The following is a 9,263-nucleotide window of genomic DNA, read 5'->3' as shown; positions in this document are numbered from 1 at the left end:
TTACTACATTTTTAGACTCTTTTGACTGTTCTTCCCAGCCTTCTCTTATGAGATCCAAGATACCCCACGGCTGCCGACCGTACAAGAGCTCAAACGGGGAAAATCCCGTTGAAGATTGTGGTACCTCACGAACTGCAAAAAGCAAGTAGGGAAGCAGTTTGGCCCAATTGCGTTTTTCTTGATCTACAAAGCAGAGCAACATACTTTTTAAAGTCTGATTAAATCGTTCAACAAGCCCATCCGTTTGAGGATGAAAAACTGAGGTTCGAATTGAACGAATTTTTAATAATTTGTATAATTGCTGAATACAGCCAGACATAAAATTAGTGCCCTGATCAGTGAGAATTTCTTTCGGGATTCCCACCCTAGAGAATATTTTTACCAATTAATTTGCTACTACTTCTGCATTCATAGAGCGTAAGGGAACAGCTTCTGGATATCGTGTTGCGTAGTCCACTACTACCAAAATATACCGATATCCTGACTCTGCTCCCTCCAGAGGGCCTACTAAATCTACACCAATCCTCTCAAACGGTACTCCAATAATTGGCAGTGGGACCAGAGGTGCGGGGCGAACTGACTTAGGGGCAGCTAATTGACATTCTGGACACTCAGATACATACTTCAGCACAAGACCATAAACCCCTGGCCAAAAAAAACGGGCCAGAATTCGTTCCTGGGTCTTTTCAGTTCCTAAATGACCTGAAAATGGAATGTCATGCGCTAATCTCATGACTTCCGACTGAAAAGGCCCAGGAACCAATAACTGTTTTACGAGCTGTCCCGTCCCGGGAGCCCGGGTTATTCTATATAATAAGTGCCCAGATACAGAAAAATGCGGAAATACCACTGGTTGTCCTTCCTGCATATCCTTCCCCTCAACATATCTAACCTGTTTCCAAGCACATTGTAACGTGGGATCATTTTGTTGTTCATATCCCAGGTCAATATCTCGGTCCCAATGGTTAGGTACACCGAGAGGAGTGTCTTTTATTATGTGACCTTCCACATCAGTAACCTCGCAGCCCCGGTCACACTGAACACCTACTCCCTTACCCTGCCGTTTACGAGATTGGTTTACCTTTGAGTCAAACCCCTCCCCTTGTCGTCTCAGAGTTCCCTCATATTTTTCCACCCTGCGCTCTCTTTTTGTTTTTCTTGGGCGGATTTTAGGGTTAAACAGGTCGGTTTGCAACGGGAAAATCTCGCCAATTGTTTTCTCCCGTTGCTTAGATTGTCCCCTGGTAGAAACTAAGACCATTTCCTGACCTAAAATACGATAAAAAACAGGAGAACAGGGTATGGTAAACATTGCGCTACAACCACTTTAACGTAAGCTGAATAACCATCAACAGTAAGTCTAACTTTAGTGGTGGGATAAACCTGAGTTTCTCCATGGATACAGGAGATAGCCACTTTACCCTGTGGCTCCCAGGTTACCCCCTCCAAGAGAGCTTGTCGAATCAATGTTTGTGCACACCCAGAGTCCGCAAATGCGTAAGTACTCTCATCCCCAACCTGTACTCTTAATTGATAGGGCCCTCCCGACATTCCCCAATGTTCTTACCTGTTACTGCTGACTAGGATCTTTTCACCAGGTCCACCTCCATCATCGGACAATCCCTGGCAATATGTCTGGGCTCATTACACCTGTAACGCACTGGGGTAAAAGTCACCAACAGAGTTTGTTTGTCCTGTGAGTCAGTGACCGACAGGTTAGGGGGTTTTTCTCTCGCCCAAGATGGGGCTAACCTTGGCCTCCATGGTCTAAAGGTCTGGTTACCTCCTCTGGGCTTCATTGATTGGTTGGTCCGGGTTAGTTTAGGGGCAGGAGTGGGGTCAGGGACGGCGCCCTCGTTCGCGTCTTCGTATGCCTCCGCCAGGATGATGGCCTTCTCGAGAGTGGTAGGTTGATTCAGTTTAATCCACTCCCGGTTTCCTGGCGGTAATATAGACGCGAACTGTTCTATTGCGATCTTCTGCACCAGTTCTTGGGGGCGTGTTCTTCCGGCTGCAGCCATCGGGTGCATTGATCCAAGAGATACTGTCCCGCAACCCGGGGCCACACCCCCTTGGACAGCTGGTATTCCCGGAAGCGGCGCCGGTATGTTTCTTCTGTGATCCCGAGGCGTGAGAGAATGGCTTCTTTTACTTTGGCATAATCCGCTGCCTCTGTGGCCATTAATGCCCTATAAGCTGCTTGAGCTTCTGCTGTCAAACAGGGTGCCAACTTCATGGCCCAATGTTCCTTGGGCCACCCTGCTGCTTCTGCCACTCTCTCGAAGGTGACTAGGAAAGCCTCGGGATCATCTTCCGGAGTCATCTTTTGTAATTTCGGTTGTGTTGCGAACATCCGGGCAACCACTGTTTCCGATGCTGGTGTCGACATTTTTTCCACCAGCTGTCCAAAGAACTGGGAGAGCTGTTCCTGGCACCGCGTTTCCCTCTCCTCTCGCTTCTCCTCCTGCTCCCTAAACATTGCCAAGACTGTAGCTGGATCTATATCCCACTTCTAACACCACGTGTGAGGCATGTGAGTAATAATGGAATTTCCAGACAGTAATTTACGTGTAAAATAAAAATGTTACTTTATTAATATTTACACGCAAAAATAAACAAACAAAAGAAGGATGTGAGGGAGGGAGTGCTGGAGAAACCAAACGAAAGGAACGGAAGCTTCTTAGTCCTCTTCTTGATATGCTGAACAAAAAAAAAGGGATCAGAACAAAAAGAACAACGTTAGTAAAGCTTCCGTCCGTGAAAATAAAAACAAAGAGAACCCGGCACTGCTTCTCTCCCTCCAGCCTTTCCTCCGCCTATACTTTGTGGGACCAACCCCGAACACAGTAGCACGTTCCCTTTAGTATGCAAAGCCCCGCCCCGGTAGTCAGTGGAACACCAATTCCAAACTAACAAGTGTCCTTGAACCTCACTTGACTCCAGTGGCTGGAATTTACATACTCGTACTTCCGCCCCTCACCAAGGTGCCGCCCCTCATAAAGATGACTTTCGTCATGGTCACGAGATCTTGGTAAGGGAAGTCCCGAGTTGGTTTGATGCCTTCTACTGTCGGGAGGCTGAATTACAGACCGAAACCCCTTTGACTCATCACAGTGCCTCTTATTCATTTTATCATGATTATCATTGTCATCCCCCTCCCTTTTGTTGTGATGGAAATCTAGATTTGTTTTTAAAAACATTAATTCAACGATATGCAAATCTTTCAAATGCAGCCCTATAAATGAACTGTGGATTCAGGTATGTGTCTTGGCCTGCTTCTATTGGAGTGAGTTGGAAATAAACCATGGGAAAGGTGTTTATGCCAGGAATCAACAGCAACTTTGTGGTCCTGTAAATTAGCTGCTAATTAGCTCCTGTCCGGTCTCTCCAGCTAGCAGCCAGTTACAGGCACCACAAGGACATGCAGCGAGTGGTGCTGGAAGTGTTTTTCTTGTTCACCGCTCTCCGGGGTTCTGAATAAGCCGTGTGATGCATTCAGGAGCTGAAACATTCTCCCTCTGAAACACAGAAGCCAAGCATTAATTTCATTGTGGGGCGGTTTCTTTTTTTAAGACCCATGGCAGTTTATTGTTACATGCTGAAGTTCTGTTTTAAAGTCTGCTTGCTGAATAAATGCTTATTTAAGGGTCAGGTGATGTTATGGATAATACCGTTCTTTCTGAAGCACACACACACATTACAAGACCTGAAACACTCCTTAAAGTTTGGTGAATAGAGGGACTCGCTTTGCATCACAGAATAAAGAATTCTGGTGTTCTATTATTTGTTATTACTTGGAGTGGAGGAAAGTGAAAATTAAGTTTGAAAAACAACCAAATATAAAGCAAATCTGGCTTGATGTTGTGATGCTATTGTGATTGTGAAGAATATTCGTGTTGGGTCAGGTCTTCACTTTTAATTGTAATGGGTGTAAATAACTCCAAACTAGACAACAAATTAAAATATGCAGCCCCTTATTTATTCAGCATTTGCTTAACAGTAATTGACGGATTTCTCTTACGTAATTTACAATCCACAATATATTATTTTATATTATTGATACTGCAGATACTGTTTCTGAAATATAATTAAATAAACTTGTGGTATATTTCATTTTTCATTTTTCAGAAAAACTACATATAGGAAATCATTACCATCTTTAACAGCTGCTGTACATCATCTGAATGAGTTCTTCCACAGATCGCAGTGAGTAACTCAGACAGAATGCCTCTATTTCAAGATCCCCTGGCTAACAACATTTAAATTTAGAAGCAAAATTTACTACTGTTATTTGCTTTTTGCTGCCATAATTTATTCATGTCCAAAATATAATTCATCAGTGAGCCTTTTACTTCAGTCTTTCTCTCTGCCTGGCCGTAGGAAGCAGAATTTATTGTCTCTGAGGCGGCTTATGGCCCGTGCAGTGGTCAGTCGGTATCCTCTGGAGGATAGTTTGGGTCTATTACCGGTCACTTATCCAGGATGATGACAAAGTGTTCGAGTCCCATCTGTACATAAACTATCTTCTATTGTCTTGAGAGTAGATTTTAAAGAGATTGATGAAGACCATCAAAAGGAAAAGATCTGGCCTGGGGGAAATTAGTAAACAAAAGTGGCCTCCTCCTCTGGGGGAAGCCTTTGGGAAAGCTGCATTTGAAAAGGATGAGGCCTACATAGACTGCCCTGAATGGAAAAGGAGTTAATGAAAACAGCAAGACAGGAGGAACTCGGAAAAGTGTGCTTGCAATAATCTCAATCATCTGCCGCTTAATGTTTTGGTCTCAGGGAGTAGGAGGGGGTGAAAACCCTACACGGAAAAAAAAACACATTTATTTCAGAATACATGCCCCAAACTTTACCCCACACTTTTCTTCCTTTTAAAACCTGCTTTTATAAATTTATGAATAAGGCTTACAAAAACATGTCAATAACATCAACAATGTTAATAAGCACTCTTAAACAACACCCGCTTAATATCACAGTCATACAACTGATGTCTACTGTAGTTTATACGTAATTCAATATGGAGTTTATATCTAAGTTGCCATACAGTATTGAAATATTCCAACATAAGCACAACCTAGCATACACAACTCTCTAATCTGTACGTTTATGTTCTTATGTTTTCAAATAGTGTGTTTTACATGTACAGTATAGTCATCTGTACTGCCTGAAAACATGTAATAAAGCATAGAGAAAACATAATAAAACATAGATAAGCATTGTAAAGCCTGGAGAGGTATGGCAAACTATGGCAAATGCATAGTATCACCTTGGAAAAAAAACATGGGTAGTTTACTGTGGTCATCTTTTATAAGGGGCATATTAATCTATTTCCAGTTCCATAGCTGAATATAATAGCAATACTTTTGTATCAGTTCTGTGTTTTAATTCTTTTTTTTGAAAGGTTATTGGTGAACTCTTGATAGTCAACTCTGCTTATTCTCACCCCTTTGCTCAGTCCCCTTGAAGTGATATTAAAAGGGGTTGACTATAATAAAACTGGAGCATAAATATCAAAAATCAAATACCTTCATATATTTCACAGCTCAAACTAGTTTAGTTTTTTTTAAAAAACTAAATATAATATAATGAAATACATTTATGTTCTGCAGTTCATGGTGTCATATCCTGCACATTATTTTCTCGCTTTCCTGGGTTAATCTATAATGATAGTTAAGCTTTTATGTCCATAGGTTTTCCTTTATTCTTACACTGTATCCTGTATTTGTCTGCTCCTTTGTTTTGAAGGGCACCTTTCTAGTGTATGAAAACCATTGATCACTGTAAGATAATCAGGTGTGATGTACCAAACTGTCTCGCTAAAGCCTGAAGCATACATTTTTCAAAGCACAAAGCTCTGTACAGAGAGACCATCTATTTTCTCTGTTACAAGTAACACATACACAGCCTTTCTAGAAATCAAAGTGACAGTTTTAAATCCATTTGAACAAAAATACAGGTACCGTTCAACATCGATATAAACAAGTTTGGCTCGTGAAAACAAATAAAACAGAAATAAGTTATATAAGAAATCTGGTACCTGATACCATTAATTCCTGAAGTGAATGGAACACGACAGAGAAAGGATATTGGAAATGCCTTTTAACAATGCTATAAGCATCCACCATTCAAGAATAGATTCATTCAATTGAGAATCATCCACAGACAGCTCTTTTTATACAGGATACTCGATCACATTTGTTAAGACAGTGAATAAACTTGTTCCTGGAACAAAAATGTTGAATGGGTAGCTTTAATCTCTAACTTGTTTTGTCCCCAGTCCAAAAAGCAATTACACAAAGGCATTGATTTGAATTGTACAGCAGCCCAGGAATATAGTATTGACAATTGCAAGTTTTGGTAAGTTTTTAAATAGTATTAAATAGAGACTAGACTGCTTAAATTATTCTGCTTTTACAAGAAGTTTAGTTACAGCACTCAGGATGTGTCTTTGTGTAGGGTGTCTCTATAAGAGATGTTATCTCATGCGCTTCTGGCTGCTCAAACTGTGCCAAATGATTTCTGTTATAATAAGCGCCTCTAAATATGGCATGTAACCTGTCCTTAGAGCACAGTTTAACAGAATGCTTACCAACCCTCTTAAAAAAAACAGTCCAAAAAACAGCTCTGTGAATAGGTACACTCTCTTATTTCAGTTATTGAAAACATCAACTTATAAAAAAAAGTAGTAATACATTTAAGTACTGTAGTACCCAGTACTAGTATCAGATCATTTCCTGCTCAGTATTACTGGACTTGGAGATTTACATAACAGCAGTATTACCTTGGTGTAGCTGCAGGCTGCTCCGTGGAGCTCATACAAAGGGTTAAAAATTCAGAAGGCTGACAGTTATGAGAAGATTCACTTGAAATTATCCAGCGGCTACCAGTATTTTCTGGCGTTTGATCACCTTGATGCTTTGTTTTAAAAAAGGCAGATGTAAAGCATAAGATTGGTGGCAGCTGCAATTGATGTAATTTATTGGCTCAATGATCTTTCAATGGCAGAAATCAGGAAATTATTTCAATGTGACTGGAACGATTTTTTTTTATCACATGTGGGAAAGATAAAAGACCTTTTAGTAATTTGGAAATACTAAAAGAATGGAATTCAATGACAAACATTAAAAAAAACATCTGTCATTAAATGCATTAAGTTTCTTTTAGTATTTCTATATAATAAGTACTATCAAGTGTTTAATGGTTATGAATGATGCACATGATTTGGTAATTGGCAATTTAGCAGTTAAAACATATAGGAAACAAAGTGAAGTAAACAGTTAGATTTGACCTTCGAATCTGCAATTTAGACACACAATGCAGAAAAAAAAATTGAAATTGAAAAAAAGATTGGAATTGTTTATTTTGATATGCTGTGAAACAAGATTTGTTTAACTTCCTTATATCACTTTGATAATATGAATGATTCACGTAAGCAAACAAATACAGTATATTTAAAATGAAATCTTTACAGCTGAAGTTCACCTGAAGAAATTTGAAGAATCAAATAAAGTTCTTCCTCATTAAACTATTTCGATATCTGACTTACACATCAAAGAAATGTGAAATATTGAGCCAATTAGAGAAGGGCCGTTTCAAAGTAAAATACAGGACGATTCACTGTCAACATGGACCAGTGAATGGTGAAACACCACAGCAGCATTGTACTTCAGTCAAGAGCCACAAGTCAGGCTCTTTGTGTTCTGCCTTATAACTGGAAAATGTTATAAAGAAGGATGGGGGGTAGCTTTGAGGGACCACAAGCCTACCGCCTTATAACTAGCTGTGCATTCTAATGAGACAGCTCTACTGAGGCACTTCTGTAAGCTACTGAATACCACTTCTATTATATTCACCATATTTACCTTATAATACTTTACCCTGCTTTTTCATGCAATAAAGCTAAAATGGACAATACATATGATAAAACTATTGCGTTATGACCATTTAAAGAGTTTGCGGAGATTATAACGCGATTAAAATGACAGTAAATGTGTTAGAATGTATGCTGTCCCTGGGGTTTGAAATATTGATTATCTGCTGTTTCAGGAATAGGTGGTGCTCTGTAATGGTAGCTTCATGTTTTTTAATCCCCTGTGGAGAATGCATATCCCCAACTACAGGAACATACAGAATTGAGGGTGCTGGCATGTCACACTCATCTAAGCAACTAGCCATGCAATTGTGATGAAATATGGTTAGGAGAATTTCCATAGTGGAAACAAGGTCACGGTGAGCAATACTCAAATTGTGATTTGTAACACTAGGTTTTTGAATATGCTTTGAATACATGTAGATCAGGAGAAAGTCCCTCAGGGTCTGACTTGTATCCTTCACAGGGTATGTTACTTACACACATTTTATATGGAGTTTTTAATTGCTGTCGTAGAAACAATCGATTTTCGGAGGGGTCGATTCTGTAAAATGGGCTATCTGGACAAACACTGACCTTGTTTAGAATAGCTGGCCTCCAAGTTAATGGTGTCGACCTTGCCAAGGCCCCCCATACTCACCCAGCCTCAGATTTGTCTCATGTGAAAGATGATGTCTCTGAGGCACGCTGCCTGTCTGTCTGTAGCGGAGGATCATCCTTCTTCATTAGGGGCACTGGCTCAGTCCTCATGCATCATGCCCGCTACAAATACAAGTTCACAATGGTTATTTCTGCACTACAAATGTCGATCTATATAAAAGCATTTGGTTAGTTTTTGTAACTGTCATGTAGTTAGAAAGAAAAATTGGCTTATTGAGGTATGGTACAAAACTTAAATTTATAATATGGAACTTCTATTCCAGAAAGGAAAGTAATGGTCCCCCCTACAATCCCTTGCATGCTGAAAACTGTAGCTTTGTTTTTTCTATCGCTACATCTATGGCCAACTTGGAGTCTGATCTCACCAGATCTCAGAAGCTAAACATGCTGGGTCTGGTCAGTACCTTTGAAAATCAGGGGCTGCACAGAGTGGTGTTGATGACTCATCCAGTGCCCAAGCATGGTGTCAGTATAGGTGACACTGTCCTGTACAGCTTTTAAATCAAGGTCCAGTCTACTCTCTGGACATCATAAATCCCACTGATGTATTGTGAAGACAAGCTGGGATGTGAACCATGTCAGTGGCAATTAAATTCACATCCGCTTTCTCTGAAACTGCACCATGTTCTTGAATGTAATTCCCTCAGCTCTCACTAGGTGGCAGTATCAAGTATCATGTTTCCCCTCATTGACTGATTGTACAAGGTAAATTCTCCCCCTTTTTTTT

The sequence above is a fragment of the Acipenser ruthenus genome, chromosome 21, assembly GCF_902713425.1.
Source record: "Acipenser ruthenus chromosome 21, fAciRut3.2 maternal haplotype, whole genome shotgun sequence".
NCBI classification, from domain to species: domain Eukaryota; kingdom Metazoa; phylum Chordata; class Actinopteri; order Acipenseriformes; family Acipenseridae; genus Acipenser; species Acipenser ruthenus.
This window is presented reverse-complemented; position numbering follows the sequence as displayed.